A 16,852-nucleotide genomic window follows, 5' to 3' on the forward strand; every position below is an offset into this window, starting at 1 on the left:
AGCCAGGTGCACAAATATCCCTAGCCAGGTGCACATACATTGCAAGCCACCCATAGCCTGGTGCACAGCCATTGCAAGCCACCCATAGCCAGGTGCACATACATTGCAAGCCACCCATAGCCTGGTGCACAGACATTGCAAGCCACCCATAGCCTGGTGCACAGACATTGCAAGCCACCCGTACCCAAGTGTACAATTGCCCCACCCTGCCCATTCCCAGGTGCAGAGATGTCCCACACCACTCATAGCCATATACACAGACATCACATACTGCCCATAGCCTGCGAGGTGGGGGGCAGGGAATGGAAATTGTTACTTTGGGGTCGGTTTACTAAAGCCGGAGAGTAGAGAATCCGGTACAGTTCTGCATAGAAACCAATCAGTTTCAGGATTTTTTTTGGCAAAGCTTAATTGATGAAGCTGAAGTGAGAAGCTGATTGGCTCCCATGCACAGCTGCACCAGGTTTTGCACTCTCCAGTCTTAGTAAATCTCCCCCCTTTGTGTTGTAGAAATGACTTTGAGGACGGTCATCTTTTGCCCCCTTGTTGTTTGTGGTGAGTGGTGACACCCCAGCAGAGTGACGATGGGCGCCCCATGCTCAGTCACACCCCATCCACATTTCATTCATTCTCTGTAATGAATTCTCAGTCCAGGGAGCGCTGGGCGGGGTGACTCCTCCCTCCTGACTGGCTCCGCCCCCAGCAGACCTCCTATATATGAAGAGGTAGAAGTGCAGCTGCTCAGAAGTTTGTCTGATAGGAAAGCAGCATGGCAGATAATGTGAGTATGAGTACCGATGAAAGCTGCAAAAGCTGAGAAAATGGGTTGTGTGGGCTGAAGGCAGTGGTGGGTGTAGTGCTGTATGGTGTGGAGAGGGTTGGGTTGCTGAGTATGGATGGTGGTGGTGGGTATAGGGTTGATGGGTGAGGACATGGGGTGATGTAGGGCTGTTGGTAGGGTTGCCACATCATCCCTTTAATCCAGGACACACATTAATTACACTCACTTGGTACCTTTATCTGCATTAAATCAGCCTCAGAACCCGTGTAATTCATATGTGTCCTGGGTTAAAGGGATGATGTGGCAACCCTAGTTGTTGGGTGTGGGTATGGTGCAGTTGGTGTTTGGGCTGTCATGCAAATAGTGCTGTTGGGGATGGTAAGTGGAAGGAATAGGGTTTGAGAATGAAGGGTGGTAGGTATAGATTGGTATAGGGTTGCTGGGTCTGGGCAATGGTATGGTGATGCTTCATGTGGTTAGTATGGTGTTGCTGGGTGTATAAATGATGATGACCTGCCTTTTTAATATAAGGGGTGTAGTAAACATCCTCCCCCCCCCCCCCTCTAGTATACAGGGTGTAATAATCCCCCCCCCTCTAGTACACAGGGTGTAATAATCCCCCCCCCCTCTAGTATACAGGGTGTAATAATCCCCCCCCCTCTAGTATACAGGGTGTAATAATCCCCCCCCCTCTAGTATACAGGGTGTAATAATCCCCCCCCCTCTAGTATACAGGGTGTAATAATCCCCCCCCCCCTCTAGTATACAGGGTGTAATAATCCCCCCCCCCCCTCTAGTATACAGGGTGTAATAATCCCCCCCCCCTCTAGTATACAGGGTGTAATAATCCCCCCCCCCTAGTATACAGGGTGTAATAATCCCCCCCCCCCTAGTATACAGGGTGTAATAATCCCCCCCCCCTAGTATACAGGGTGTAATAATCCCCCCCCTAGTATACAGGGTGTAATAATCCCCCCCCCCCTAGTATACAGGGTGTAATAATCCCCCCCCCCCCTAGTATACAGGGTGTAATAATCCCCCCCCCCTAGTATACAGGGTGTAATAATCCCCCCCCTAGTATACAGGGTGTAATAATCCCCCCTCTAGTATACAGGGTGTAATAATCCTCCCCCCCCCTCTAGTATACAGGGTGTAATAATCCCCCCTCTAGTATACAGGGTGTAATAATCCTCCCCCCCCCTCTAGTATACAGGGTGTAATAATCCTACCCCCCCCCCCCTCTAGTATACAGGGTGTAATAATCCTCCCCCCCTCTAGTATACAGGGTGTAATAATCCTCCCCCCCCTCTAGTATACAGGGTGTAATAATCCTCCCCCCCCTCTAGTATACAGGGTGTAATAATCCTCCCCCCCCTCTAGTATACAGGGAGTAATAATCCTCCCCCCCCCTCTAGTATACAGGGAGTAATAATCCTCCCCCCCCTCTAGTATACAGGGTGTAATAATCCTCCCCCCCCTCTAGTATACAGGGTGTAATAATCCTCCCCCCCCCCCCCTCTAGTATACAGGGTGTAATAATCCTCCCCCGCCCCCCCCTCTAGTATACAGGGTGTAATAATCCTCCCCCGCCCCCCCTCTAGTATACAGGGTGTAATAATCCTCCCCCGCCCCCCCTCTAGTATACAGGGTGTAATAATCCTCCCCCGCCCCCCCTCTAGTATACAGGGTGTAATAATCCTGCCCCCCCTCTAGTATACAGGGTGTAATAATCCTGCCCCCCCTCTAGTATACAGGGTGTAATAATCCTGCCCCCCCTCTAGTATACAGGGTGTAATAATCCTCCCCCCCCCCCCTCTAGTATACAGGGTGTAATAATCCTCCCCCCCCCCCTCTAGTATACAGGGTGTAATAATCCTCCCCCCCCCCCTCTAGTATACAGGGTGTAATAATCCTCCCCCCCCCCCTCTAGTATACAGGGTGTAATAATCCTCCCCCCCCCCCCCTCTAGTATACAGGGTGTAATAATCCTCCCCCCCCCCCCTCTAGTATACAGGGTGTAATAATCCTCCCCCCCCCCCTCTAGTATACAGGGTGTAATAATCCTCCCCTCCCCCCCCTCTAGTATACAGGGTGTAATAATCCTCCCCTCCCCCCCTCTAGTATACAGGGTGTAATAATCCTCCCCTCCCCCCCCTCTAGTATACAGGGTGTAATAATCCTCCCCTCCCCCCCCCTCTAGTATACAGGGTGTAATAATCCTCCCCTCCCCCCCCCTCTAGTATACAGGGTGTAATAATCCTCCCCCCCCCCTCTAGTATACAGGGTGTAATAATCCTCCCCTCCCCCCCCCCTCTAGTATACAGGGTGTAATAATCCTCCCCTCCCCCCCCCTCTAGTATACAGGGTGTAATAATCCTCCCCTCCTCCCCCCCTCTAGTATACAGGGTGTAATAATCCTCCCCTCCTCCCCCCCCTCTAGTATACAGGGTGTAATAATCCTCCCCCTCCCCCCTCTAGTATACAGGGTGTAATAATCCTCCCCCTCCCCCCTCTAGTATACAGGGTGTAATAATCCTCTCCCTCCCTCCCCCTAGTATACAGAGTGTAATAATAATCCTCTCCCTCCCTCCCCCTAGTATACAGAGTGTAATAATAATCCTCCCTCCCTCCAGTATACAGGGTGTAATAATCCTCCCTCCCCCTCCCTCCAGTATACAGGGTGTAATAATCCTCCCTCCAGTATACAGGGTGTAATAATCCTTCCCCCCCCACCTTCTCTAGTATACAGGGTGTAACAATCCTACCCCCCCCTCTTGTATACAGGGTGTAATAATCATCCCCTGTACAGGGCCATATTCAAGGCATCATGGGCCCATGGGCAGAGTAATTCTCTGGGGCCCCTACAAGCCTGTCAAAATTTTTATTTTATTTTGTGCACTCAAGAATAAAAGTATAAAGCCTCACTGTGCCCATCACTGCAGCCTCCCCATGGCGGAGGAAGAGATGGTGGACCAGATCATGACTGGAGGAAGAGGAGATTCGGAGATGAGTGTGAATAGCAGGCTGTTACAGCTTATATGTAATTGCCTCCGTTCTGCTCGCCGTCACACACAGCCCCGCCCCCTCCTCACCCCGCGCCTGTGATAGACAGAATGCAGGTCCAATGCTGAGATGTTCTACCTATCACAGGCGCGGGGTCAGGAGGGGGCGTGGCTGTGACGCAGAGCAGAGGCAATTTCATGTAAGCTGTAAGAGCCTGCTATTCGCACTCTCATCTCCGGATCTCCTCTTCCTCCCTCTGATCTCTTCCACCGGGGTGATCACCGGGAGACCAGCTCCCAATCAACCATTTGAGGGCTGCAGTATACAATTCCACCCTGCAGTGCCGATTATCGTCACTCTAGATACGACTGGCCCTGATTAGGAGGGGGGCCCCCCCCCATGTTTATCTGGGGCCCCTGGGCTGATCTCGGTAAGACGGCCCTGCCCCTCTAGTATACGGGTTTTGTAGTAAATTTTTCCCCTTTCTCCCATACAGACGGTTGTCTTGTATAACTTCAGCCTCAAACCCGGTCACTCCGTGGAGGTGGGGGGGGCTTCATTCCGGAGGGATGTAAAAGGTAGGTGAAGATTTTATCCTTGGCTACTTATTGTATAATATATACGTCTGATCTCTGTATAATACTGGAATTTGCCAAATTTACAACTTGTAGAAGTGTGCTCTGTGTACAGTCCATCCTACTGACCCCTCACTGGGAATTTGGTCCCTCAAATAATACCAGACATCAAATTGATTTGATTGGAGCTAATTTAGCTTCAACATTTGTGACAAAATGTCATCCTGGATAAAACTTGTCCAACTTGTCAGCCATCATCTGAAATATGACAACTGACAATCCTGTGACTCCCATCTACGCTCTGTCTACCAGTCCTCCATCCCTCCACTGGTCTGATTGGCAGACCTCTTCCCTGCGATGGTACATACACCCCATGGGGGTTGGCGGAATTTCCAGGACTAATGGCCCTTCAGAGGATGGTGACACCTTATGGATAGGGATGAGCTTCGTGTTGAACATACGTTTGACTCGAACATCAGCTGTTCGGCAAATACCGAACGTTATGGGCCATTCGCTCCAAATTCGTGTGGTGCTCACTGCCCACAATGCACTGCACCATCGCAGTGCATTGCTGGCTTATGATTTGCCAAGCATGCACTGTGACCCCGCATGCTTGGCCAATCATAGCTCAGGCTGTGTAGTACATGCCCCACACTATATAAGGCCGCCAGCGTGGCGGCCTAGTGTAGTGTGTTGGCGTCTGTAGGAGTTAGTGGGTGTTCTGTGTACCTTCAACACAGTATACACCGTTCGTTATCGGACGATTTAGCGTTCTTGCTCTTCTGTAGTGGTTGTCTGTGTGCCCTGAACACAGTATACACCGTTATATCACCTACATAGCTCTTCTCTAATTGAGCCGTGTGTGTGTGTGTGTGTGTGTGTGTGTGTCACAACATACACTACCCAATTGCTGGTTTTCCCATCTCCCTTCAGGCCACTACCATGTCTGGAAGGCCAGCAAGGAGAGGCAGACAGGCACGAGCTGATAAAAGAGGGCAAGCAGGCTCTGTGTCTAGAGACAACAGTGCTGGTCGTGGACGCGGTGCATCTTCGTCAGCACGTGGCCATGGGACGTGCTTGTCCTTCTTTTCGGCAGATGGACATGTTGTTGAGCCGCAACATACCAACGACTTGGTAGAGTGGATGACCAAGCCCTCTTCATCCTCCTCATCCTCTCGCTCAGGGTACTAGCAAAGCAGCTGCCAATGCATAGTCTTCCCTCCTCTCAATGTCATCAGTGACTCCTTCCCTAGACCCACCACGTCCTCCTGAGGAGTCTCCTGAACTCTTTGAGCACAGTGTTGGGTACATGCTCCAGGAGGATGCCCAGTGTTTTGTAGGCTCTGATGCTGATACTCGGCTAGAGGAAGGCAGTAGCTTGAGCGCAGAGAGGTGATGCTCAAGAAGGACAGCAATCTGGCAGTCATGTTCCACAAGCTACAGCATACTGCCAGGTTTACTCCAGCGATGAAGAGGGAGGGGATGATGAGGGCACTGACTCCACGTGGGTGCCTGGGAGGAGGAGGCACATGTCCAACTAGGAAGGATGCCCTCTGGGGGCCAGCTTAGGGGCAGCACACCGACTAAATCACACCGCAGAGCTCTGCCTGTGCAGGGCGCTGCCTCTGCGCGTTATTCTAAAAGTTCTTTGGTGTGGGCCTTTTTTGAGACAAGTGCATCAGATCGCACCGCTGCTATTTGCAACATATGTCTCAAGCGTATCTCACGTGGCCAAAACATCAGCTGCTTGGGCACCACATGCTTGACCAGACATATGTTGACCTGCCATGCAGCTTGTTGGCAAGCATACCTCAAAGACCCACACCAAAGAACAAAGCGGACCTCTCCTTGCTCCTCATCAGCTGGGATCTCCAACCCCACTAGACCTTCAGTCCTCTCTGAAACCTGCTCTGAGAGGAATGAAGGTGTAGAATTGGGTGTGTCACAGCCAAGTGCCTCCGGGCACTCTGCTAGCAGTACACCCACATCCAATTATAGCAGGCAAATGTCCCTGCCCCAGCTGCTGGACCGTTGAAAGAAGTTCACTCCCAGCCATCCACATGCCCAGTGGTTGAATGCTAGCTTGGCTAAATTGCTAGCACTTCAACTGCTGCCTTTTCAGTTGGTAGACTCGGCCCCCTTCAGTGAGTTTGTACAATGTGCGGTTCCTCAGTGGCAGGTCCCCAAATGCCACTTTTTCTCACGGAAGGCGATTCCGGCTCTCTACCGGCATGTGGAAGGCTATGTCCTTGCCTCGCTGGACAGGGCGGTCAGTGGTAAGGTGCATATTACTGCTGACGCATGGGCAGGGACGTTACCTGTCTTTTACGGCCCATTGGGTCACTCTTACGGAAGCTGGAAAGGATGCAGAACAAGGTGCAGTAGTGTTGGAGGTGGTTCCGCCACCACGCCTCCAAAATGCTACTATTGGTTGTGACACACCTCTCTCCTCCACCCCCCCCTCTTCTTCCTCCATGGCCTCTTCCAGTGCTCTGTCCTCAGAACCAGCAGTGCTCTGTAGGCGTTCCAGGGGCTACGCAAGTACGCAGGCAAAACTATGCAATGCCGTGCTTGCGCTGGTTTGTTTGGGGGACAGGAGCCACACTGGGGCAGATGTTTTGTCAGCTCTGCAGGGGCAAGCCGACAGGTGGTTGACGCCACGCCAGCTTAAGCCAGGAATGGTGGTTTGCGACAATGGCACCAACCTCCTCTCCGCCCTCTGACAGGGACAACTGACCCATGTGTCCTGTGTGGCTCGCGTCCTTAACCTGGCAGTGCAGCGGTTCTTGGGCAGGTACCCGGGCTTACAGGATGTCCTGAAGCAGGCCAGGAAAGTCTGTGCATTTCCACCCATCATTTAATGCCTGTGCTCGGCTGGCTGAGCTCCAAAAGGAGCTGAACCTGCCTAAGAACCGCCTTATATGTGACATACCCACCAGGTGGAACTCAACATTGGCCATGCTGCAGCGGCTGCACACGCAGCAGAGGGCCATCAATGAGTACCTGTGCGACTACGGCACCAGGACAGAGTCAGGGGAGCTCTGTTTTTTTTTTTTTTTTTTTTTTTTTCTCACCACACCAGTGGGGCATGATCAGGGATGCATGCACTGTCCTGTCACAATTTGAGGAGACCACAAGGATGGTGAGTGGTGACAGTGCATGCATCAGTGACACTGTACCTCTTGTCCACCTGTTGGAGCATATGCTGCGTGGGAATAATGGACAGGGAACTTGAGACAGAACAGGGGCAAAATGAGGATTTCCCTAATCGTCTTTCAGGACAGCCACTATGAGAGATAGACTCCTCCTCTTCCTCTGGAAACACTGCGCCAGCCCATAAATTCTTACTTCCCCTGCCGGACTTCAGTTATTAGTGTTTCCTCCGGCGGGGAGACACTGTGCAAGGAACCAGGCCGATCAGCTGGGGAGGCTGTGGCCGTTTTGTCGTTAAAAGAACCCGGTTGAAAGAAGCAGGGGCTTCGTTTGGAGAAAGCTGGATTCAAACCGTTCGAAACCAACGTCCGCGTGTCGGACGGGTCGAACGGTTTACTTACCTCACCAGGTACTGCCACCCCTTCCGAGTCGAGCGCGGCTTCAGGTCATGGGGGACTCCTATCGCGTCTACAGGGACGCAGCTGGCAAGCCGTTCGGAAGATTTCCCTGTACATGGGTACAGTCCGCCCCTTTTTTTTCTTTGAACCGAACGACGGGCGACGTCGTATCCGGCGGAAAACGAAGGCTTGACCTCGAAATACGATCGACTTCCGTTTCCGGGTCGTGGAGCTGATAGGAGGGCCGGGCACAAGCTGGAGATGAGTTCAGAACGTGCACAGGCAACGTGGAACTCTGTAGTAAGCAGCCACCTGCAGTCATGTCGGAAGCTGAGGCTCAAACGACAGACTCTATCTCCAGCATTCCTAAGGTAAGAGCGCCCTGGGGAGGGGTACTCTCTATCTAGGATCCCCCCACCCCAATGTATGGTTCTATCATGGGTGGGGGGGCAGCCCCCTGGGTGGCCAGGGGGGAGGGGAGGCTCAGATCCCTTCGTTTTAAAAACGGGTCTAGTGCACTCCCAGGGTTGTATCCCGAGCTTTTGATTGACTTTGTCTTTTTCTGTTTTTTTCTTTTTTCCTTTTTTTTTTTTTTTTTTTTTTTTTTTTTAGAAAGCTACGGAAAAAAAACTAGGTCTACGCATAGCTCTAAAAAGAAGTGTGCCTCCTGTAGGGACATTTTAGGGGAATCTTGGACCAAAGTGTTGTGCAAGGCTGTATTGACTCCCTCGTTAGGGAAAGGGAATCTGAACAGGAGTCAGGACTAGCAGCTTCAGTCAAGGAGCTCTCGTCCACCTTCTCTTCTTTTAGGTCCCTTTTTGAAAAATTTCAGCTTCCCACGGGTCCATCTCCCCAGGATACAACCCCACCTCTAGCACAGAGTTCTGCTCCAGTCCAACCTGCTAGTACAGGGGGGACAGAGGTTGCAGGACCTTCAGGGACAGGTAGGGAACTTCCAGACAGTTCCTCTTCCGATTCCCAGGAGGGTTCCGAGGGGGAGGACCAGGACGGATCCAGGAAAGCCTCCAGATATGTTATCCCTTGATGAGGTAGAGGACCTCTTAAAGGCAATTTATGCAACCCTCGGTATCCAGACGGATAAAAAGCCCCTAACCCTGCATGACCAAATGTATTCAGGTTTAGGGGAGCCAAAAAGAAGGGTGTTTCCAGTACACGAAGTTTTAATGGAAACAGTTAAAAAAGAGTGGCAGGATCCGGAGAGAAAACCCTTTTTATCTAGATCCCTCAAAAGAAGGTTCCCATTTTCAGAGGACCCGGCATGCCTTTGGAATAAAAGTCCCAAATTGGATGCCGCGTTCTCCCAGGTCTCCAGACACACAGATTTGGCGTTTGAAGACATGGGGGCCTTGGCAGATGTCATGGACAAAAGGATTGACTCCCTGCTTAAAAAGACGTGGGACTCGGCTATCGGCAATTTAAAGCCTGAAATGGCAGTTACAGTTGTGGCTCGCAATTTAGAGCACTGGCTCTCACAGATCCAACAACATATTGAGGCAGGAACAGATAAGGAAACCATTCTGTCATCCTTCCCTACTATGCTGCGAGGGATCACTTACATAGCTGATGCCTCTGCTCAGTCCGTCCGCATGTCGGGCAGAACGGCGGCTCTAGCCAATTCGGCCAGAAGGGCCCTCTGGTTAAAAACATGGCCAGGGGATAATTCCTCCAAGATAAAGCTATGTGGGATACCCCTGACGGGGGACCTCCTGTTTGGCCTAGGGCTGGAGACGGTTCTAGACCGGACAGCGGACAGGAAAAAGTCCTTTCCTCTCAAACGGAAAACCCCCGTACCAACAAAAAAGGGGTTTCGCCCGCAGGGGCGTAGGGAAACCTCTAAACCAGGGGGGAAAAAGAGAACCTGGCCCCAAAGAGGCAGGGGCAGAGGAGGGGCGATTTTTCGCCCTCCTATCCAGCCCCGTAAAACCCAATGACTTTCCAGCTACAGTGGGAGGAAGACTGGGGGCCTTTCTTCCACAGTGGGAGACAATATCCCCCAATCTATTTTAGGGGTAATAAGAAGGGGGTACCTCTTGGAATTCCTAAGACCACCCCCTCAAAGGCTCCTTGTCACGCATCTACCCAGGTGCATGGTAAAGGCCGAGGCCTTGCTAGAAGCTCTGAGGGAATTGGAGAATCAGGATGTTATTCTCAGGGTCCCAAAAGCAGAAGAGGGAAGGGGGTTTTATTCTCACATCTTCATAGTGAAAAAACCCTCAGGGAAGTTCAGGTTGATTCTGAACTTAAAGCCCCTGAACGCTTCAGTGACATACAAAAGATTCCGCATGGAATCGATCTTTTCAGTAAAGGCGCTTCTGCCCCACAACTGTTTAATGGTATCCCTGGATCTACGGGATGCGTATTTACACATCCCTATAGCGGAAGCCTCGCAGAGGTTTCTACGCCTTGCCATAGATCTGGGCGGAGAAACAATACACTTTCAATTTCAGGCCCTGCCATTCGGGCTATCCTCTGCACCCCGCATATTTACCAAAGTCCTGGCAGAAGCCATGGCCTTTCTTCGGCTCCAGGGGATATGTATAATTGCCTACCTGGATGACCTGCTTTTATTTGCAGCATCCCCAACACAGTTGGTCAGGGATCTCGATCTAACCAAAGGGGTCCTTACAGACCTGGGGTGGCTTCTGAACTTGGAAAAATCCAGCCTGATCCCCTCACAACAGATCTCCTATCTAGGTTTCCTGTTGGACTCGACACTGTTGAGAGTTTTTCTACCAAGAGAAAAGGTACAAAAACTGGACAGTGCGGTGGCCTCTCTTCAGAGCAACCAGCTGGTTTCCATAAGGGTTCTGATGTCAGTACTGGGTCTCCTTACATCCACCCTTCCAGCAGTGCAGTGGGCAGGGCTACACTTTCGTCCCCTACAGTCCTTCATCCTAGGGGTATGGGACCACAGTCAGGAGGCCCTAGACACCCTAGTTCATATTCCACACCAGGTAAAGAGATCCCTCTGGTGGTGGAGGAAAGTGACAAATCTGTCGCAAGGTCGTCTGTGGCTCATCCCGATTTCTCGGGTAGTAACCACAGACGCAAGTGGAAAAGGTTGGGGGGCACATTTGGGTTCCCTTCTAGCCCAGGGCACTTGGGGGGACGGCGAGTTGACTCGATCGTCCAACTGGAAAGAACTAAGGGCAGTGGGACTAGCCCTCAAATTCTTCAAAAAAGAGCTCCGGGGTCACCACATTCAGGTGCGGTCGGACAACTCTTCCGTAGTGGCCTATTTGAACAAACAGGGTGGCACGAGAAGCGGAACCCTGTTGTCTTTAGCGACAGATTCTGTCCTGGGCCGAAACCTACACCCTTTCGCTCTCAGCAGTTTTTCTGAGGGGAGAGAAAAACGTGGTAGCAGACTTTCTCAGCCGAAAGAGGCTGAGGGAGGGCGATTGGGTTCTCAACCAGGAGGTCTTCAATCTCATAATAAGGAGATGGGGGTCTCCGGAGGTGGACCTGTTCGCGTCCAGAAACAATGCAAAAACCCCCTGTTTTTTCTCCCTAAAAAGGGGAGAAGGAGCCTTAGGGGTGGACGCTTTGAGCCAGAATTGGCACTTCAGAACTTGCTATGCCTTCCCACCTCCAGCGTTGTTGCCAGCAGTTCTGAGAAAGTTTCAGATGGAAAGCACATCTCTGATTCTGGTGGCTCCACATTGGCCCAAGAGAGCATGGTTCTCAATGCTAAAACAGTTGGCGGTAGAACCTCCCTTACTCTTGCCCCCTCGGGACGACCTCCTCTCTCAGGGGCCAGTCCTCTGCCCACAGGTACGCCAGTGGAAGTTTGCGGCCTGGCTACTGAGGAGGGTTTATTAAAATCTAAGGGATTTTCACAGAGACTAGTTTCTACCCTCCTGGACAGTAGGAAAAAGGAAACTCGCCAGATCTATGAAAAGGTCTGGTTGCGTTTCAACAAGTGGTGCGCAGAGAACTCTTTCCCAGTACGGAGCTCCTCCGCAGTGTTGGAATTTTTACAATGTGGGGCAGATAAGGGCTTATCCATTAGTACCCTTAGGGGTCAAGTATCAGCCCTCAGTGTTTATTTAGAGGATCATTTGGCTGCCAACCCATGGGTAGTCAGGTTCTTTAGAGCCCTGTCCAGACAGAGACCGGTCCAGGGTCTGTCCTTTCCCAGATGGGATTTATCTTTAGTTTTGCAGAGCTTAACTGGACCCCCCTTTGAGCCTTTAAAGGAGTGTTTTCTGAGAGAGCTTACTCTGAAGACAGTGTTTCTGGTAGCAGTGACAACTGCTAGGAGGGTCAGTGAGATGGAGGCCTTATCAGTCAGGGCTCCCTTTTGCATTATTTTTCCGGATCGGATAGTTTTGAAGACCGATCCAGCCTTTTTGCCGAAAGTGGCATCCAGCTTTCATAGAAGCCAGGAAATTGTTTTGCCCTCTTTTTGTCCCAATCCCTCCGGTGAGAAGGAACTAAAATTCCATTATTTGGATGTTAGGAGATGTATCCTACACTATCTGGAACTGACCAAGTCATTTAGAAGGTCAGATTCCTTATTTATTTTGTTTTCCGGGGCCAGGAAAGGTTGTAAGGCGTCCCGGCGCACTATTGCTAGGTGGTTTAGAGTAGCCATCGAGCAGGCTTATTTAGTTGCAGGGAAAGAAATCCCAGTGGGTATTAAAGCACACTCCACTAGAGCTATGGCAGCCTCCCAGGCAGAAAGAGCGGGAGCAACGCCAGAGCAGATTTGCAGAGCAGCAACATGGTCCAGCTATTCCACTTTTGTAAAACGCTACAGAGTGGATCTGGTGTCGGCAGGTGAGCAGACCTTTGGGCGAAAGGTCTTGCAAGCTGTAGTCCCACCCTAACTGGTAAGTGCTCGCTTATCCTCTCATAGTGGCTGTCCTGAAAGACGATTAGGGAAAATTAGAGTTGCGCTTACCGGTAACGTCTTTTCCAGTAGTCTTTCAGGACAGCCCTAGTTCCCACCTTAAAATTGGGGGGAGTCTTACAAAAGACCAGAGCGCAGCAAGATAATGGTATTTGATGAATATGTTGTTAATGTGTTCTTGTGTCTCCCCAGCTGGCCGGAGGTATTCTCGATATAAACTGAGGTCCGGCAGGGGAAGTAAGAATTTATGGGCTGGCGCAGTGTTTCCAGAGGAAGAGGAGGAGTCTATCTCTCATAGTGGCTGTCCTGAAAGACTACTGGAAAAGACGTTACCGGTAAGCGTAACTCTAATTTTCCTTGCCTCTCAAGGCCCCCTTTATCCAGACAGTGTTCCTGCTGTGCCACCCATCACACAGGAAGAGAATGAGGAGGATGATTGTGTCAGCATGGAGGTGGAGGCTGGCACTCAGCATCAGCAGCAGCCGTCTTGTAGGGATGATTTACAGTCCCAAGAAACCCATGGACTTGTACGTGGCTGGGAGGAGGTAGCTGCGGATCATGTTGTCCTTAGTGACCCAGGGGACTCCGGACCGAATGCCTCAGCTAACCTACGCTGCATGGCCTCCCTGAGCCTGCGGAAGGATCCTCATATTTTTCGGATCAAGGAGAGGGACAATTACTGGCTGGCCACTCCTTGATCCACGGTACAAGGGTAAGGTTGCCCACCTTATCTTGCCGTCGCAGAGGATGAGACATCTCCGGGAGGCCTTGCAGAAAGGTCTGTGCAACGTGTTCCCAGAGACTGGGAGGTTACAAACTCCTGGTCCTGGACATGTTGCTGAGGCATCGGTCAGAAGGAGCGGTGGAGAAGGTGGCCGTCTGACTGATGCGTTCAGACAATTTTTTTTTATTTTATTATTATTATTTTTTTTTTTTTTTAGTCCGCAGCCCCAAGGTATGATCGGTTCCAGCAACCATCGCCAGCGTCTGATTTACATGGTGCAGAATTACCTAGGGGCAAGGTCAGACTTAGACACCTTTCCCACCGAAAGGTTTTCTGGGTCTTGAAGATGAATCACTGGCCAGAGCTTGCACAGTATGCAACTGAGCTAATGGCCTATCCTGCATCCAGCGTTGTTTCGGAACGGACCTTCAGTGCTGCTGGTGGCTTTGTTACCAATCACAGGGTGCACCTGTCTACCGCATCAGTTGATCGACTGACCTTCATAAAGATGAATCAGTCTCGGATCACCCACAGCTACCAAGCACCTGAAGCTGATGTAACTGAATAATTTTTTTTTTAAATATCACATCCCTTCAAGACTTCTGATGCGGAGTGACTGTCCTTTTATGTTGATTGTATATCCTCTTCCTCCTCCGCTGATATGTTTGAAGAACATTTTTGGTTCTGGGTGATGCCACCAGCCCAATTTTTCAGCCCCTGTTTAACAGGGGCGTTTAATTACAATTTTTGATGCTTTTCAGCAGGGCTCATTCCTGCACCACAACTAGAGTATATGGGAGAGGTTGCAGTGTCGTGGCACCAGTGCCTAAGGCCCAATTTTTCAGCCCCTGTTTAACAGGGGCATGTAATTACAATTCTTGATATAATAGTTCACAGGAGGGCCCGTTCCTGTGCCCACCCAGAGTAACTGGACTTGTAGTGTTGTGGCACCACAACCACCAAAGGTAAATTTTTCTATCACTGTTCAACAATGGCATGTAATTACAATTCTTGATATAATCGTTCACAGCAGGGCGCTCCAGCGCCCACCAAGAGTCACTTTGAGGGCTTACAATGTTGTGGCAAAACCAACACCTTGTTCCGCCATTTCTGCAGAGCATATAGGGCAGGCCCCTACTTTCAAACATCCAACTTTCCAACTTTCAAACATCCAACTTTCAAACATCCAACTTTCAAACATCCAACTTTCAAACATCCAACTTTCAAACATCCAACTTTCAAACATCCAACTTTCAAACATCCAACTTTCAAACATCCAACTTTCAAACATCCAACTTTCAAACGGAAGGAGACAACAGCAAGTGAGATGAAAAAAGATGGACGGCAAAACAAATTATACAGGGGTGATAACCCTTCCCTATGTTTTCCAAAGAGCTTAAAAATAGACTGGAGCTACACTTTAAAAAGGGGTGTTCGGCTCATCCCTACTTATTGAAGTGATGTGAACAAAAAAAATGAAATAAACTTTTTATATTTATAATTTAGGATTTGGCTTTTAATTTCTGTAGCCATTTTTCTCCCTGGGGACCTCAAAGCACTTTATCTACAGTTTGGGCAGATATCTCTTGAGAAAGGGCACAAAGTAGTAGTGACTCTCGGCTCTCCTTTCTCCCTCTCACTATTGGGATGGATGGGAGAAGAGAGCTGAGACTAGTCGTGAATGACTTTGCTGTTTTTGAACATCCAGGATGAATTGTTCCATAGTGACTACAATTCTAAATGTCAGTGAGGGAATATTAGCTGATATAATGTAAATTCATAATGTGGGGGATGGTCAAGTATCCATGGTGAATGACTTGAGTACGATATCCAACAAGGTCAGCTGAGCAGAATAATTGCTGTTTCCGTCTTTCTAGGTTTTCCATAAACTTGGGAAAAGATGAGAAAAATGTAGTGCTGCACTTTAACCCTCGCTTTGATGAGCGCAAGATAATCCTGAACTCTATGGTGGACGATGTCTATGGTGAGGAGCTGAAGGAAAACGTCTTCCCCCCCCCCCCCCCCCCTTCCAGGAGGGGTCAGACATCACGGTAGGTCTATGTTGGATGGGGCGAAGTGGTGCCTAGAAAATGGTTGCTGCTGGTCTGATCAGGGCGGGGGGGAGGCGATAGAGGAAATAATGTGTGACATTGAAGTGTACAGGGGGATAAGAAAGTGTGTGTTGACTCTGAATAATTGTCTTCTCATTTACCCTCAAGTCAGTCATTTGTAGATCACTTAATGACTTTTTTTTTTTTCTTGCAGGTTTACTTCCAGTTTGAGCAAGACATGATCACCATACATCGACCTACCGGAAATCCTCTCTCATTTCCAGTCCGCTTTCCCATAGAAGTGATCTCCTACTTGTCTTTGGTGGACCTCCAGCTCAAATCCATCACATTCAAATGAAGAATCCCACAGAGGAACCACCTGTCCCCCACATGTCCCTATCCAGGATCTGTGAAATGTCCATAGTGGCCAAATATTCTTATCTTGTAACTCTGTTCCTGCTGCTCATGTAGCCATACATTGTGCTTTACCCAGTACTAGAAATGGATTTCATACACCTTTCAAATAAAATCAAACAACCTCCATTGTGTCTTTTTTTTTTTTTTTTTTTTTCTTCATTTTTTGGGGGGGGGGGGGGGTGGTGCGGGTAGAAACATTTGTGCAGCTGTCTTTCAAATGCAGTGTGACATAAAATATTGCAACAACCACTTATTTGTTTTGGGGTTTCTATGTAATTTTCGATCTCTTGTCAAGATCCCAACGGTGAAAAAAAATGTGATAACTCTTGATGTTTTTAATTGTGCAGCTCTAACAAGATCTATGGCATCTCTTCAGCTTTGAAGCCTGGCTAATAGAACTGGTCAGGATTCCACCCCCTTGGTTTTCAAAGCCCCCAGCTGTCGGCACAAAACATGTCCCAGTTTGAGGTCCTGCCATCTTTACAGCTAAAGTGCCAACAGTTGCTCAGAAATGTCTTGCTAACTCAGTAAAGTCGGTCTTTTGACTGCAAAATTAGGCCCTCTCTCATTTGTTCCCAGTGTTTGGGAGTTCCCGTTTTATAACCACAATCTGTCCTCTTGCCAGAGCAGGGTTTTGCATCTTGGCTGTGCCAAAAACCTACCTTAATTAGGGAGGTTGGGACTAGAGGATCTCCTCCAGTATAACCTATAAAGGGGAAGTCTTCCCACCCCTGCAGAGGGCAGCTCAGATTTAGGAGCCATCTCCCTGGCGCTGCCAACCTTCTCACTTTGGGCTTGGGAAGCATGACTGAGGGACCTGCCGAAGCTGTTCTCTATATTCTCTTCCTCTTCCCCCCCCCCCCCCCCCCCCTCC

General features: G+C 49.9%; 1 long non-coding RNA gene across 1 annotated transcript; it reads left to right on the forward strand.

Moving 5' to 3' along the window:
- Positions 1-732: 732 nt before the first annotated feature.
- Positions 733-16,104, forward strand: LOC143986642 (uncharacterized). The gene is made up of 4 exons (XR_013276563.1): positions 733-781; positions 4,281-4,362; positions 15,388-15,561; positions 15,776-16,104. It is a non-coding gene; the product is annotated as an uncharacterized LOC143986642 (long non-coding RNA).
- Positions 16,105-16,852: the final 748 nt, after the last annotated feature.

The sequence above is a fragment of the Lithobates pipiens genome, unplaced genomic scaffold (assembly GCF_037356315.1).
Source record: "Lithobates pipiens isolate NorthernLeopardFrog02 unplaced genomic scaffold, aLitPip1_a1.2 Scaffold_174, whole genome shotgun sequence".
In the NCBI taxonomy this organism is placed as follows: Eukaryota; Metazoa; Chordata; class Amphibia; order Anura; family Ranidae; genus Lithobates; species Lithobates pipiens.